This window comes from Macaca mulatta, chromosome 10 (assembly GCF_049350105.2).
Source record: "Macaca mulatta isolate MMU2019108-1 chromosome 10, T2T-MMU8v2.0, whole genome shotgun sequence".
Classification (NCBI taxonomy): domain Eukaryota; kingdom Metazoa; phylum Chordata; class Mammalia; order Primates; family Cercopithecidae; genus Macaca; species Macaca mulatta.
Genome location: NC_133415.1, coordinates 78,779,217 through 78,795,578, shown reverse-complemented (window position 1 = coordinate 78,795,578; position 16,362 = coordinate 78,779,217). Strand labels below are relative to the sequence as shown.

At 45.1% G+C, this 16,362-nt stretch overlaps 1 protein-coding gene across 1 annotated transcript in view; it reads left to right on the top strand.

The window, feature by feature from the left end:
• Positions 1-16,362, top strand: part of CDS2 (CDP-diacylglycerol synthase 2) — a 64,908-nt gene that overhangs the window by 28,462 nt on the left and 20,084 nt on the right. The window lies entirely within an intron of this gene.

The following is a 16,362-nucleotide window of genomic DNA, read 5'->3' as shown; positions in this document are numbered from 1 at the left end:
CTCCCTCTCTCATAAGGATATATATGATTACATTTAGGGCCCACATGGATAATCCAGGATAAATCCCTTCTCTCTTAGCTTAGTCATATCTTTTGCCATGTAAGGTAATATTTACTCTTCTTGCCGTGTAAGATAATATTCACAGGTTCCAGGGATTAGGAAGTGAATTTTGTTGGGGGGAGTTTTCTGCCTACCCATAGACAGCAATCAGAAGAGGTTTATCTTAGTGGCTTGTAAGGATGAACAGGGAGGAGAAAAGATTGAGAGTAAAGGGGGAGAGGAGGGAAGGGTGGGATGTAATCAGGAACAGGGAGCAGCAGTTTTGCTTGGCTGGAGCAGGTGGTGTGGGGGATGGACTGGGATGGATTGTGAAGGACCTTGAGTGGGAACAGTTTGTCTAATTCACTAGGCAAAAATGAATGGAGGAGGGGTGTAATCAGAGCTGTGCTTTTTGAAGATTAATATGGTAGTGTGTGGAGAATAAATGAGAGAAGGGAGGAATTTGTGGAGATGCCAATTAGGAGGCCAGCGTAGTAGTGAAGGGTTGATCTGCAGGCTTCAGCAAGGGTGCTAGCTGTGAGAATGGGAAAGACCCTAAATGAAAGGGTCTGCATAGTGTGAGAACTGAGGAGGTGTATAGGGCAGGGGATTTGGCAACAGTGATGTGGACAGTCTTTTCCATGGGGCACATTTCAGGGAGATTAGGGTCTTGAAGGAAAGCAGAAGGATGAACTAGTGTGGGTGGGAAATATGGTGGTTGTTTTTGAACCCACTGAGTTGGAGGTATCTTGTTGACAGGTTGAAAGGTTGCACTGGAGCTTGGAGGAGAGGACATAACTCGTGTTATGGGAGCTGGTCCACAGAAGAGAGGCTGAATGGCAGGGTCAGCTCACTAAGGGGCAGTGTGGAGATACAGCCTGGGGGAGCTACTAAGGGGCATTTAGAAAGTGTGGGGAGGAAGAACAGAGAAGATGTCATTGGAGAGGATTCAGATGTGATTAATTGTAAATGCAAGCAGCCACTCAAATTGACTAAAAAGAAAAAACAGAATCCATTGGCTCATGTAACTTAGAAGACTAAGGTAATTCTAGCTTCAGGCCTGGTTTAATCCAGGTTCTCAAATATCACCAAGCTTTGGTCTCCCTCCATCTCTTGGCTCCCCCTCATGTTGGCTTCATTTTTGGGTTTTAAATGGTAGTAGCTAGATGTAGCAAGATGTCGGCCAGCAGGTGAGAGTCCCATGGGAAAGGTCATGCCTTCCTCCTGGTGGCTTCAGAAGCACAGGAAATCGCTGTTATGTGTTCTTGTCATCTTTGACCTGGTCACTGTGGTCAAGGGAGCACAGTGCTCTGATGAATCAGGTCTAAATTATGTGCCTACACTCGGAGTAGGGGGTGGGAGGAGTACTCAAAAACAAAATAAAGGAACCGTTACTGCACAGAGTGGAACGAAGCTGGATAGTAAGACACTAAATGTCCAGGACACCAGGGATCTGGGTGGGAAGGGGAATGGTGGTGCGCAAAACAAGAATTGGTTGGATGCTGTTGAGATAGCTGTGAGGATGCTGGAGAACAGTGTGTGGGGCTTGACAGTCAGGAGCTAATCTTTCAGGAAACGTTTTTCTGAAACAGTGTGGGCTGAAGCCAGACTCAGGAAGTTTGAGAACATATGGTAGATGCAGACTTTGTAAAAGAGTTTGGAAGTAAAGAGGAGGAGAAGTGAATTGGTGACTCCAGGCCGAATGGAGTTGAAAGGAAAATGGTTTTAGGACAAACATCTGAAGAGTGGAAAAAAATCTGAGAGAAAAGATCATATGGTAGAGGTAGAGAGAGGAGGAGTTGATTGGTGTGGGAGAGCACTGGAAGATGTGGGATCTGGGGCCTGGGCGGGGAAAGAGAGGCCATGTGTCAGTCTGTTTGGGCTACTATTATGAAACACCATGAACTGGGAAGCTTATAAACAACAGAAGTTTATTTCTCATTGTTCTGGGGTCTGGGAAGTCCAAGATTACGGTGCCAGCAGATTGTGTCTGGTAAAGAGCTGCTTTCTGATTCATCCATGGCTTCTCACTGAGTCCTCATGTGGTGGAAGAAGGATTGCTCTGGGACCTCTTTTATAAGGGTGCTAATCCCATTAATCAGGGGTTCAGCCTCATGACCCAATCACCTTCCAATAGCCCCATCTTCTAATACCATTGAGTTGGGGGTTAGTATTTCAGTGTATGAATTTTGGGGAGACATAAATATTCAGACCACAGTAGGCCAAGATTTCAGATTGGGATAGATGGCAGGCATTTATTTCACTTCTTTCTGAAGGAGCTTGTTACTGACAGATTATCATTTTAGGTCCTTTAGTTCACATTTTTCCAACCCACAATCCAACACAAATTCGTAAACGTTCTTAAAACATGAGTTTTTTGGGTTTTTTTTTGTTTGTTTGAGCTTATCAGCTATCGTTAGTGTATTTTATATGTGGCCCAAGACAATTGTTCTTCTTCCATTGTGGCCCAGGGAAGCCAAAAAATTGGCTTCTGCTTTAGGTCATTTTTTTTTTTTGAGACAGAGTTTTGCTCCTGTTGCCCAGGCTGGAGGGCAATGGCACGATCTCGACTCATTGCAACCTCTGCCTCTCGAGATCAAGTGATTCTCCTGCCTCAGCCTCTCGAGTAGCTGGGATTACAGGCACCTGCCACCATGCCCAGCTAATTTTTTGTATTTTTAGTAGAGATGGGGTTTCACCATGTTGCCCAGGTTGGTTTTGAGCTCCTGACCTCAAATGATCTACCTGCCTCGGCCTCCCAAAGTGCTGGGATTACAGTCGTAAGCCACTGCGCCCGGCCTGGGTCATCATTTTTTTTAAAACCCTGTAAAATCTCACCAGGATTTTTCAGCTGTTTCCAGATTATAATGGAATCTGTTTGACTCTGGTCTCCAGGTCATCAAATGACATATTTTCAGGATATAAGACTATAAGTAGACTTTTCTATTAACAGTAAAGCTTGTGAATCTTGGTTTGATATGTACAAACAGAGCCACCAGTATGTACCCCAATTTCTGGTTGGAGTGACAGAATGAGAACACAGCCAGTTTCTGAGCAGCTGGTGGTTTGGGGACACAGTAGGAATTTGATACTGGGTGATCGTTGTATCTCACAAGGTGCATCCTCGAGTAGTAATGACTCATTTGTCAGAGATGTAAGGTGGTGTTTTGCAGTGATTTGCAAACTGTGTTCTCTGCTGATATGTTAGGGGTTCTCCAAACAAAATTTAAATCTGACAGTGAAGATGAACTGAGACTTATTCACGCTGTTATTTCAGCACAGGTGAGGGTGAGGCACTTGATGTCAGGAAAACCTTGCTTTAACCTGTGTGTCTTTGCAGTGGAACAGAAGGGTAAGCAAGCTGCTTTGAAAATCAGATTGAAATTTTATGTCAGAAAATGTAAAACAGAGAAGCATCAAAGAATGACTCAATGGTCTTGATAAATTCATTTGAAGATGAAATTATGTTAAAATTTTATAGTTCAGTAATTTAAAAGTATATTACAGTTTTTTTTTCCTTTTTTTTGGATGATGTGCATGTAAACAAGTGTAAGGAATCTTTGTAAAGCATCAGAAGAAAATTTTAGGTGTTTTGATCTTCATTAAAAGACTATTAGCAAGATGTCAAAGGAGTAATAATGCCTGTGCAGATGGTAACCAGCTTTGTTTTGTTCATCTTTTCCCCATAACAAATTGGTAAAAATTGTATTTGTTACACTATTCACAAACCTTTTCTACTAAGTATATACCAAGCTGTGTTCTTTTGAAAGATGTTTCTAGTAATTTTCAGGTCATTTCCATATATATTATGTGTGGTTAAAAAGCAAACCAACCCTGGTTTGTTAAATAATTCCCCTGTTTTTACTTAAAAAATAATGGGGTTGGGCATCTGTGTAAAGTGTGTACATCTTAGCAGTATAAATTACTGACACATTTAAAAAAATGAAGTAAAAACTCAGAATTGTTGTGATTCAGTGCCCTTATGTTTTTTAAAAAGAGGGAAAAGTAATGCAAGATTCAGAATACTGGAGTGGTTGGCATGCCTCTCTTCATTTTACTTTTTGACCGGCTGCCCATATGCCGATGATGATGAGGCTGAGCTGTTTGTGCCACTGCCATTTGATGCTGCGAGAATCACAACTGTTATATCTGTTGCTGCTTCTGTTAAAAGGCAGAGTAGTAACTGGCCACTAAATTAAATTTAAAAGAAAGGCAGGGGAGAGCTGGAATCTCTGCTGAGATGGCTTTGTTCAGGTCTTTTCTTAGCCCTGCAACTACTTAACGCTTCATGTGCTTGCTGAAGGGATAGGTCTGTCCTTGACTGATTGAACCTTGTTCAGAATCCTGTTCACCTGGCTATTGAGGACTAGAAGTTGTAGGTTGCTGAGGTGGTATTGGGGGTTCTAGCCCCCTCCTCACAGTAGTAGGGGAATCAGAGCTTTGGGGAACCTTAGCAGTTTTCTCCCTGGTTGCAGGTTGGGGTAGATACAGCTGTTAGACTGTCTGCACTGTCCAGTATAGTAGCCACTAGCCACATGTGGCCAATTAAACCTTTTCTTACTGTGGCTAAATATTATATATAACATAAAATTGATAATTCTAACCATTTTCAAGCATATGGTTCTATGGCATTGAGTAGATTCACATTGTTTTGCAACTGTCACCAGAACAAACATTCCAGAATATTTTCATCTTCCCCAAATGAAACTCTGTACCTATTAAGCAACTCTCCCTTCTCACTCCCCCAGCCCCTGACAACCACCATTCTATTTTCTGTCTCTATGAATTTGACTACTCTAGGTACCTCATGTAAGTGGAATCATATATTTGTCCTTTTGTGTCTGGCTTATTTCGCTTAGCACAATGTCCTCAAGGTTCATCCATGTGGTAGCATGTGTGAGAATTTCCTTCCTTTTTAAGGCTGAATAATATGCCACTGTGTATGTATACTACATTTTGTTCATTCCTTTGTTGATGGATACTCGGATTGCCTCTACATTTTTGTTTATTGTGAATAAGGCTGCTGTGAATATGGGTGTACAAATATCTCTTTGAGTCCCTGCCCTCAGTTCTTTTGGGTGTATACCCAGAGGTGGAATTGCTGAGTCATGTGGTAATTCTGTGTTTGATTTTTTGAGGAACTGCCAGACTGTTTACTATAGCAGCTGCATTATTTTACATTCTGACCAACAGTGCACAAAGGTTTCAGTTTTTTCACATCTTCACCGATACTTGTTATTTTGGTTTTTCTTTTTTGAAAGTAGCCAGTCTAGTGGATGTGAAGTGTGTGGCAGTTTAAATTTAATTAAAAATAAATACATAAATTCACTTCCTTAGTCACACTAGCCACATTTTAATTGTTTAATAGCCATACGCAGCTGTGGCTCTTATATTGGACAGTACAGAGAGAACATTTCCATTACTGCAGAAAGTTCTATACTGACAAAACCTGGAGGTAGCAGTGGACCTGAAAGGGATTGATCCAAGCCCAGCAGAGTCACCAAGGATTTAGTCAATTTATAACTGACACATACTTTGAGAGGCAATCCATTGATAACTGACACATACATCAATTGTTTTCATACTTTGTGTATGTAGTATAGCCCAGTATAGACATAGTTTTATATTCTGCCTTTTTCATGTTGCTGCACGGTGTTTATAGTTGTCTTGTTAATAGCTGCACAGAAAATTGATTTACCGTCATTTACCTAATAATTTTTCCTTGTTAGAGACATAAAACCAGTTTCTCCTTTTCAGTACTGCAGTAGAGTATGCTCATTTCCTGCTGGTCTCCACGCTTAGCCCTTCTGGTTTCTTCATCTATTCATTTTATCGTCTTGCTCTTTTTGGTCTCCTTACTGTTTTAACCACTCCATTGGACATGTTTAGCCTCTAGGTAAAGTCTGACTAATGCTAACTAGAACCAGACCATGCCTGTGTTAATATAGCCTAAAATACCACTAGCTATTTTTGCTATTTGAACTGATTGTACCATCTTGAGTCAAGTGCCTACTCCAAAACAGTCAAGGTGCACATTGCCTTAGGCTGGGGTAAATGCCTGTTCGTGAACCTATCACTGTGGCAGAGGGGCAGGATTAAAAATAAGTAGACTGTACGAGCTACTGTATACCATGAAAAGAGTTGAATGGATTTTTAAGAGGGAACTAACTGCAGTGTCCAGTACCAGGGGGAAGATGGGGAGATAAGAATTAAGGGTTGAACATCCCAAAATCAAAAATTTGAAATTTTCAAAATCTGAAAGTTTTTGAGTGCCAATGTGATGCTCAAAGGAAATGCTCATTGGAGCATTTTGGATTTAGGATTTTCTGATTAGGGATGCTCAACCAGTAAGTGTAATGCAAATATTCCAAATTCTGAAAAGAATTCTGAAATGCAAAACACTTCCGGTCTCAAGCATTTTGGGTAAGGGATATTCAATCTGTACCTCTCAGGTTTCTGGCTTATGCAGGGTACATAGACTTGCATGCTGTCAACTGACTGACTAAGCAAGACTTCAGGATCAACAGTTTTACGGACAATGTCAAAAGCGCTCTGTTTAGATGTGTTATTTTTGAGATGCCTGTAAAAACTTTCTCGTGGAGTTGTCGGTAAGTGGTTGGAAATATGAGTCTGAAGCTTGAGGGAGAAGTTGGGGTTGGAGATACAAGTGTTGGGGTCATTGGCATGGAATTGGTAATTAAAGCCAAGGGGCTGGATGATGATACCTAGGGAGAGAGTGTGGTAGGTCCAGAACTGAGCCCAGGTCCCATTCAACATTTTGAAGTCAGATAGAGATAAAATAGCACAGGAGACTGACAAAGAGCGGCCAGTCAGGTAGAGTGAGAATCTGATAAGTATGGTATGGAAGTAGCTGAGCGGAGAATGTTTCAAGGAGGAAATGGTCAACTAGATCTGACATTGCCAAGATATATGATAAGATGAATGCAGGAGAGTCTTATCTGATTTGGCAGCATGGAGGTTGTTTTATTTACTTATGTTTGAAGACTTTAGTCTCCAGAGCCTGTGGAGATCACACTGAGACCACATTGACTTTTCTTTGCTGAGGTAATGGATATTTGGAAGTAATTTGATGGCCAGGTGCTGTGGCTGATGCTTATTCTCCCAGCACTTAGGGAGGCCAAAGCATGAGAATTACTTGAGGCCAGAAGTTCAAGACCAGCCTGGGCAATGTAGGGAGCCTCTTTCCTTTTAATTACTGGTTTTCAAAAAAAGATTTGGTGTTTCAGCACCCTTCAAAGGTGGCCAAAGTAGTTTTGTTTTCTTTTTTGAGATAGAGTTTTGCTCATGTTGCCCAGGCTGGAGTGCAATGGCTCAATCTCGGCTCACCACAACCTCTGCCTCCTGGGTTCAAGCGATTCTCCTGCTTCAGCCTACTGAGTAGCTGGGATTACAGGCATGGGCCACCATGCTCAGCTAATTTTGTATTTTTAGTAGAGATGAGGTTTCTTCATGTTGGTCAGGCTGGTCTCAAACTCCCAACCTCAGGTGATCCCGCCTGCCTTGGCCTCCCAAAGTGCTGGGATTATAGGCATGAGCCACTGCGCCTGGCCAGTAGTTTCTTTTTCTTTTTTTTTTTTTTTTTTTGAGACGGAGTCTCGCTCTGTAGCCCAGGCTGGAGTGCAGTGGCCGGATCTCAGCTCACTGCAAGCTTCGCCTCCCGGGTTCACGCCATTCTCCGGCCTCAGCCTCCCAAGTAGCTGGGACTACAGGCGCCTGCCACCTCGCCCGGCTAGTTTTTTGTATTTCTTAGTAGAGATGGGGTTTCACCGTGTTAGCCAGGATGGTCTCGATCTCCTGACCTCGTGATCCGCCCGTCTCGGTCTCCCAAAGTGCTGGGATTACAGGCTTGAGCCACCGCGCCCGGCCAGTAGTTTCTTACAGTTATCATTATGAACTCATAAATTTTTATATACTTGTGTTTAAATCACTTTTTATTATTTTAATGCTCAAATTGTCCTATCATTGGCCATTAGGAGTCTTTCTTCAATGCCTTTCTCATTTTCAATTTAATTTTTTCCCCAGGCATCCCTAGTGATTTATCAAAAAGAGAAACTATTTAGCATTGTGGCTTTCATAATTTCTTTCTTTCTTTCTTACTTTTTTTTTTTTTTGAAGCAGAGTCTAGTTTTGTTGCCCAGGCTGGAGAGCAGTGGCGCGATCTCGGCTCACTGCAGCCTCCACCTCCCAGGTTCGGGCAATTCTCTTGCCTCAGCCTCCCAAGTAGCTGGGATTACAGGTGCCTGCCACCACGCCCAGATAATTTTTGTGTTTTTAGTAGAGACGGAGTTTACCATATTGGCCAGGCTGGTCTTGAACTCCTGACCTCAAGTGATCCACCCACCTTGGCCTCCCGAAGTGCTGGGATTACAGGAGTGAGTCACTGGACCCAGCCCATAATTTCTTCTATAACTAATATGACAAATTTGGGATTGAGAACACTGTTAATTCCATGTTCTTCAAGGGAGAAACATACTAGTTTCTCCCTTGAATAGTTAGAGTCTATTTGATTGGTACTTGATTCCATGAGTGTTGGTTATAAACCAGGAATAGTACAAAAGTGACAATATAAAGTTCCAATATGGTAAACAGCCCCAGGGTGCTTGCCTGCCCACAGGAGTAGGAGAGGTTGGGGCTTGAGACACTGGGGACATTTGCTCTCATGTCTACTTATTTTGTCTAGGAATCTTTGTAGAAAGCACTATTGTGAAGTGAGTGACAGCGAAGCAGGTACCAGATAGCGATTTATGATTTAGGGGCTCATTGCATGTGGAACCCAGCAGCCGTCCTGGTTCTGCTTCCTGGCAGGGGTCTGGGGAGCACACTTGAGCCCAGTTTTGAGATTGCAAATATGTTTTTCTTCTCCATCTTACTAGATCTTTTGGCAGTATTCGACATATTCCCTCCTTGGAAGAGCTTTATCTTAATAAACTAAAAAAAAAAAAAAAAAAAATTCCTTCCTTTCCCAGTAAGGCTGAAAACTAATTTTCCTTTAAATACTAAAGAGAGATGCCCGACTAAGAAACTGATAATAGGAGGACCTAATGAACTCCAGTGGGGCTTCTGATTTTTGGTGTCTTTCCCCTAACCCTGGAAGACAATAGGAAAACAAGTGATGTCATCAGAACAGAGCCATTGGCAGAGCCTCCTGGGGACCTGAGTGGTTTTCCTGTCTCTGATAGTCTCTGTTCTGAATTAAGTAATGGCTTGTGATGGAGGTTGGTACTTCCTGCAACTCTTTCACATTTATAGTTATATGCTTGCTGTTAGTAAACAGATGCATTTACTCCAGAAGGAGGCTTTAATGGGCAAGGTGTGAGAGAGTGTTGGGAGAAAGAAGGATTCCTGATCATTCCTTGTCACAAAAATTATGGGTTTAATGTATGAGATTGGCAGTTGTGCAGAGGTTGGGACTCAATACAACTGTATGTATTTGAATTAGAAAGCCTTGCATTCCTAGAAACTGGATTTCAGACAGGCTTTCCTTGTCCTTTCTGAGACATACAGACCCTGTACTTTTTTGGGAAACCCCCGTATCACTTAGGATACATTTGGCCACAAACGCCTAAGAAGACGGGGAGATAAACAGTGGGACAGCTGGCTGCAGCCCTAAAATGCCTCCTATAGTGCTATTGAGTGCAAAAATGAATGGTTGGCCTATGCTATATGTCGCCCAGCTGTACCTGCCACTGTAGCAAACCCTGGATTCTCTCAACATAATTGACTGTGGCTGCCTATGCAGATGTGGTTCTAGGTGCCAGGCCAGGTGCTGGGGGTACAGTGGTGAGGATATCCACATGGCTCCCCCAGAGAGATGATGGTCTTGAGGTGGAGACTGTGCCGTGTGGGAAGCAGTCCTTTTTTGTTTTTTGGTTTTGAGACAGGGTCTTGCTCTGTCGTCTAGGCTGGAATGCAGTGGCGTGATCAGGTCTCACTGCAGCCTCAACCTCCTAGACTTCAGGCGATCCTCCCACTTTGGCCTCCCAAGGTTTTGGGATTACAGGCATGAACCATGGTGGGGAGCACTCCTAAGGAAGGACAGGGGCCGCTGGGACACACAGGCAGCTGGGGAAGATTTGTAGAGAAAGGGAACTCTTAAAGGATCAATGAAGATTTGCCGGAAGAGAAGTGGGTTTCAGTAGAGGGTGGTGTGCAGACTGTTTTAGATAGGAACACAGTAGCAAAAATCCTAAAGGTGAGAAAGTACAACCTGTTCTAGAAACTGACTCTAGTTCAGAATGGCTATGAGAGATAAGGCTGGATGAGTAGATAAGACCCTGATCCCAAGGGGCTTGTACGCCATTTTAAAGAGCTGTTATCTAGGTACTGGGGAGCTGTGGGAGGGGTTCAGGATGGAGAGTGACACAATCAGAATTTCTGGGAAGATCCTTGTGCTGCAGTGGCGAGAGTGTAGGTGGGAATGGACTCTAGGCTGAAGGTGAGGTAGCCAGTTAGGCTGTTGCAGTTACTCAGAGGAGGGATGATGTTGGCTTGAATTACAGGAATGACGGGTGGCATAATGAGTGGATGCAGCTGACAGCTGTTTTGGAGATCTACAAGCTGAGGAAGGAGCCACTAAGGGTGATGGCCACCTTGTTCTCTTGAGAATTCAGGGTAAAGGGTACCATTTGCTAAGATAGGTCACCTAGTAGAAGGAAGACGTTTGTGGGAAGAGATGATGAGCTTGGTTTTGGACACACGTTGAGTTTTAGGTGTCTGTGGAGACATCTATTCGGCATTTAGAGTTAGGGTCTGTAGCTCAAGAAGAGACAGCAGGGAGCATGAGAATGAATGGGAAAACTCAGGGAGAGTGGGAGGCAGCAGAATAATAAGAGAGCTTAGGACCAACCCCAAGGAACCCTCAAATGAAGGGACAGGCCGAGGAAGAGGCAGTTCCTAAGGAGAAGGCCAGCTAAAGATGCCTGGCCAGAGAGGCAGGTGGAAACCTAGGGGGAGGTGCTGCTTGGAAGCCAGAGGAAGAGTGTTTTTCAATAATAGCATTAAAAGCTGCTGAGGGATTGAACGAGGTGAGGACTGAGTACCCGGTGGGTTTTGTGACAAGGTCCTTGTTGACCTGGAAGAGCTGCTTCAGTGGAACAGGTGGGGCTGAAGTTGGGTTGTTGTGGTTTGAGGAATGATGCACGGCCAGGGAGGGGACATGAAATGTCGACAGCTCTTCCCAGAGGTTTACCCATGAAGTGGGGAAAAAAGTGTATTGGTTGGATGAGCTGTCAAAAGTTGTTTGTTGAGCCTGCCTAGATGGTTGTAAGTAGGGCTGTAGTGAGGGAGAGAGGTGAGAAGATGGGGAGGGCAATGGAGTGAGTCTCTGAGGAGGTAGGAAGAGAGGGCATGGCGAGCACATGGCTGGCTCCGAGTGTGACTGTCCTGGGGACAGTTGTCCTTTGCCACCAGTGGTGTGTCCTCTACCAAGTCCCCTGTGGTCCTTTGTAAATAGCTTTATCTGGAGGCAAAATGGCTCACAGCCAGAGTTAGGTTTTAAGAAGCTGAATCTGCCACATTCATGTATTTTCTTGTCCTTTCTCTGAGTGCAGTTAACCTGTTAGAGATGCCAGAAGTGAAGCTGTCCATCTGGGTAGCTTTGGATCCCATTATTGCTATGAGGCTTTTGAAGGACAGGGTATGGCCATGCTGGGGATGATTGTAAATTCATTCAGAGTGGGGTCCTCCTTCTGCTTGGTGTTTTGTTCTGACAATTGAACTTGCCAAATGGAGTTAGTATTAGGGCTAAAGTATTTCTTTGTTATTCCTAACAATACACACACACAGATGCATACTCTCACACATATATATGTATATATTTTTTTCAGTAGGAACTCAGATGAAAGGCTACTTGGCTTTTTCATTGAGATGGCCACCTAAGTCCCTGACACTTATTAAGGATGCTTATTAAGGATAGACCCATCTCTGGTAATTTCTCTCCTAGGATCCTGTCTGTGTGAGTGGGGTGTTGCCTTCCCTGGCAACTGGCCACAGGGCTTGATCTAGAAGATGGAGGCCATAGTATTCAGCAGAAAGGTTAGGCTTAGACTAATGACTTTCTTCCAGGAGAAAGTTGATAATTTGTATATAAAGCAATGCAAAAAGTTGTGTAAGTTATGGAGTTAGTCAGTGAAACTTGTGAATTTGAATGCAGTGTCAGTGGGAAAGGCAGAGTTGTTGGAGGTATAACCCACCAGTACCTTGAACTCCGCCTTTTAATGAAATTTCCTTCCTCCTGAGGTGAGGAGTTCAAGACCAGCCTGGCCAATGTGGCGAAACCTCATCTCTGCTAAAAAGATAAAAATTATCCAGGCGTGGTGGCGGACACCTGTAATCCTAGCTACTTGGGAGGCTGAGGCAGGAACATCCCCTCCCACGCACTGCTCCCTCTGGTCCTCCCTCACTGCCTTCTCTTGCTTCTGTTCTGTTCTGATCTTCGAGTCAGTGCTGTGTGTATGGAAGCTTCTGGGCAGTTGGTGGAGAAGCTTTCTGAGCATGAGTTTCTCCAAAAATGCTAATGGCTCTTACTGAGCCCCTAGTGCACAGGACACTATATGTGTCCCTCATCCTAAGTGCTTCTGCCTTTCCCTAGAGGGTCTATGTAAACCAAAAGGGGTGGGCCCTCAGAGGAGCTTTCCCCCTTCCTTTAAAACATCACTCTTGTTTCCTGTTTATTCTAGCACTACAGCCCCCTTGGGAAGTGGCTGAGGAACTGTGGGAAGATGGGCGGTGGTTGAGAGAGAACCTGAGAGGGTCTGCCCCACTTGGCCTCTGTTCCTGGCCCTCGGGATCGAAAGGGAAGGAAGGAGGAGGGGTGCCTGGGAGCTGGGTGGCTATGAGTCGGAAGAGGCATGGCAGCCTCTCCCTGCTGTGCTGGTCTCGCCTCCCACCAGGAGCAAGGCAGGAGTGGATGCTGGTCTGGTCCTGCTTCCAGGGCTGCTGCAGGGGCACCAGTCAGGCACACGAGCAGGAAAGTGTGTGCTATCATATCTCAGTGTAGTCTGGACACTTTGGTCCATCATAGGTCAAGTAGAATTAATTAGCTCATCAGTTCAGCAAATCTTGGGGCACCTGCTATGTTCCAGACACCGCTCAGTGCAGTGGTGAACAGGTAACTCCTGGCCCCTGACACACCGCCATGTCTGACATGTATATGGTGTTTTTACCATGTGTCCCAATTTACACTCATGAACATATACATGTGTCCTGATAACGCCTATTACAAAGCATACATGGGAAAGAAAAGAATGAGGTAAGTAGGAACAAGTCCTAAGATTTCCTCCCACACTTTGGCAGATGGTTCAGCTTCAGAGTCTACTAGCATGGACTGTTGCTTTAATGGTTAGCCCTTGTGTTTCAGACACCACTTACACAGTTTTGAGTCGGGGCTGCCGGTGTGAAAGAGCTTGAAGCAAGGTAGGCAAATGCTGTGCCCAGATCATTTATTAGCAGTTGGCCCCAGCAAGGCCTGATGCTCTCCTTGGGAAGGGTGTCCAGCTTGTCTGGAGTGGGTGTTTTAGGCTCTCGTGCTTCTGTCCTGTGTGCTGTGGTTAGGCTATTGTGGGGAGTGCGGCAGGCACCTGCTGCTATTCAGTACTTTATAGTTTTCATAGTCTTTCATTGAGGTCACATTGGTCATCCCAACAACCTTCCGAGATAGGGAGTCCTTTCCCCACTGAAGACCAGAGGATGGAGGCCTGTGCTGCGTATCATGAGTGTCAGAGCCGGCCCTGGGCCTTGCTTTCCTAGACTGGCTGCTGCCTCATTCTGCAGAAAGTTTTCCTTGACATCTTCCCGCCTCGCTGTGCCCCAGAGGAGCAAACTGATGAACATGTTCAGAATGTACCACCTTTCTTGTGGGAAGGAGCATGGGTTCCAGGTCCTGCCTTCTTCCGGACCCTCTGTGGAAGCTGCTGCTGGCACTCAGCTTCCTTTTCCCAGGTGTGAGCAGTTGTTTCCCCGAGCAGAATGCCTTTGTCCACGGGGTGGGGAGGAGCCAGAAGACTGCAGACCCCCACGTTCTCTCGTTTCTGTTCCCTTTGGCATCCACAGGACATCAGGAGCTGGGTGGCTGGCTGACCTGAACCCCCCTCCTCCTCTGTGTCTTCCCCAGGCTGTGCAGTTTCCCCCCTCACAGGGATTTGCCCTTGGCACATGTTCGGCTCTATCTCAGCTTTTGGGAGAGCGTGGTCTGTGTTGGTCTGCTCAGAGGATGCTTCCTTAGTAGGCCCAGGTGAGGCCCAGGGAACCTGGAGTTACTCACTTAAAGGCAGGGGAAACCTAGAAAGTGAATCTCTTTCAGCCTTGTTTGTTCAGGTGATTACTTCATTTCTTAGTTGTTCAGATCGGTCCCTCTGAGGTCTTGGTAACAATAGTTGCGGTATCTTTGTAACAGTTCTCTATCTCCTTTTACTACTCCCTGCTTCCGGATACCCCTCTTCACTTCACCCCTTCCTACAAGGAAGGAGAGGAGTCAGGTCTGACAGTGTTGCAGGATGCAGTGCTGGGCTAACGGGAAATCCAGAGAGGCTCTTAGCACGGAGCTGCAGCTGCCTGCTCCTCCCTCACAGGACGCTCCCTGGGTTCCGTTCCTGTCCTTCCCTGCCTGGGGAACTAGCAGCCTTTGTGAGTCTCCTTGACAACAGGATGGATAAGTTAAAAATAACCTTGTGCGGAGCTTTCTGTGTGTGAGTGCCCTCTCGCCTGCTGTGCTGGAGCACAGTCCCTGCAGCTTCTAGAGGCTCTTGGAATGCATCTGTGGGAGTCTCGGTGGGGTCCAGGTGCTAGCATTTTGAAGCCCGAGATTTTAGAGGTCAGAGCCAGATAATCAGGCAGCATCATTACCTTGTAACTCATAATGATTACCGTAATATTACTGGCAACTGGTGGTTGCCGATGGTGTGTGGGTGTCAATGTTGAAATAAAGACTGGACAGCTGTTCTGAATGCTTCGTCTTCATTTAGTCTCCCTGGAGAGGGGCGACTCTGGAGACCTTACTGTGTTTCAGAACCTCTGGAGTGGTGTACTGGGACACAGCTCCGGGTGAGAGTTCGGTTATACCTCTTCAAGGAATCCCCACTGGAAGGAGGGTCCTTACCTTAATAGGCCCCTTTTATGAGGTGAAGACGCCAAAGTATAGAGGCACTTGGATGACTTCTCCAGAGCCACCTGGCTCGGCTGTGGCAGAGTAGGGAGCAGTCACTGTTGTCAGAAGCTGTGGCTCTTCCTCTCGGATCCTAATGATGAGGCGTCTTTATCAGGCCTTTACCAAAGCCAGCTGTCTCTTTTTTATCAGCAGTCTGCACTAGGCGAGGCCCTCTGTTTTGCTAATCTGTTTTGTGTTTCTGTTTTGCTAATCTGCACTAGTTAAGGCCCTCTGTCTTGTCACAGTTGTAAATTAATTTAGAAAGAGCTGTCTCCCTGAGGGCAGGAGCTGGGTTTTTCTTTACACACCTGGACCTAATTCCTCTCTTCTCCTTCCATCCATTAGTGTCTTGTTGTGTGCCACGCATGGGGATAATGAGAACAAGAAGTTATGTTCTTGTCTTTAAGGAGTTTATTGTCAGCCAAGGAGACATTTATGAAAGTCCCCATTGTGGCCAGCGCTGAGAGGGAGAAGGTCCGAGTGTTAAGAAAGCAAATAACTGGAGTGTCTAACCTTGCCTGAGGTGAAGGTGGGGGTTAGAGCAGTCTGAGCGAACATATTGATAACACAAAGTACTCAAATCTGGAGCACATAAACCACTACAAATCAATAAAAAAAGGAAGGCAGAAAACTCCGAGAAAAACTCGCCAATAATTTGAAAAACACTTGACAAAAGAAGATATCCAAATGGCCAATGAACATGTGAAACAGTGCTCAATTCCATGTATTTATCAATCATCAGGGAGGTCAGAGGACCTGGGTTAATAGGAGACATTGGGCTACATGTTGAACTTCCCAGATCCTGTTTCTTATTTGTAAATGGGGCTTCTGTCCTTTCCCTTCCTCCCAGTACTGCTCTGAAGCTTGCAGGCATGGGAAAGGCTCTTCAGACCGTGCATGCTATACAGATACTAAGTAGTGTTGTTACTCTAAGTGATTTAATTTCTCCTCCACCTCTTCTCATAGCAGCTATTCTAAATTCCCTTATGAAAGAAAAGACTTGAGTAGTAGGATGATTCCTAGGATTCAGAATATCCCGTCCCTTGATACTTTGGGTAAAGAGCTTACTGCCGGCATGGCTCTGGTTCCCTCACCCAGGCTGGGAACAGGGTGAGTTCCTTCGGGTCTTTTGACACCCAGGGCCTGGTGGCAGGGAAAGG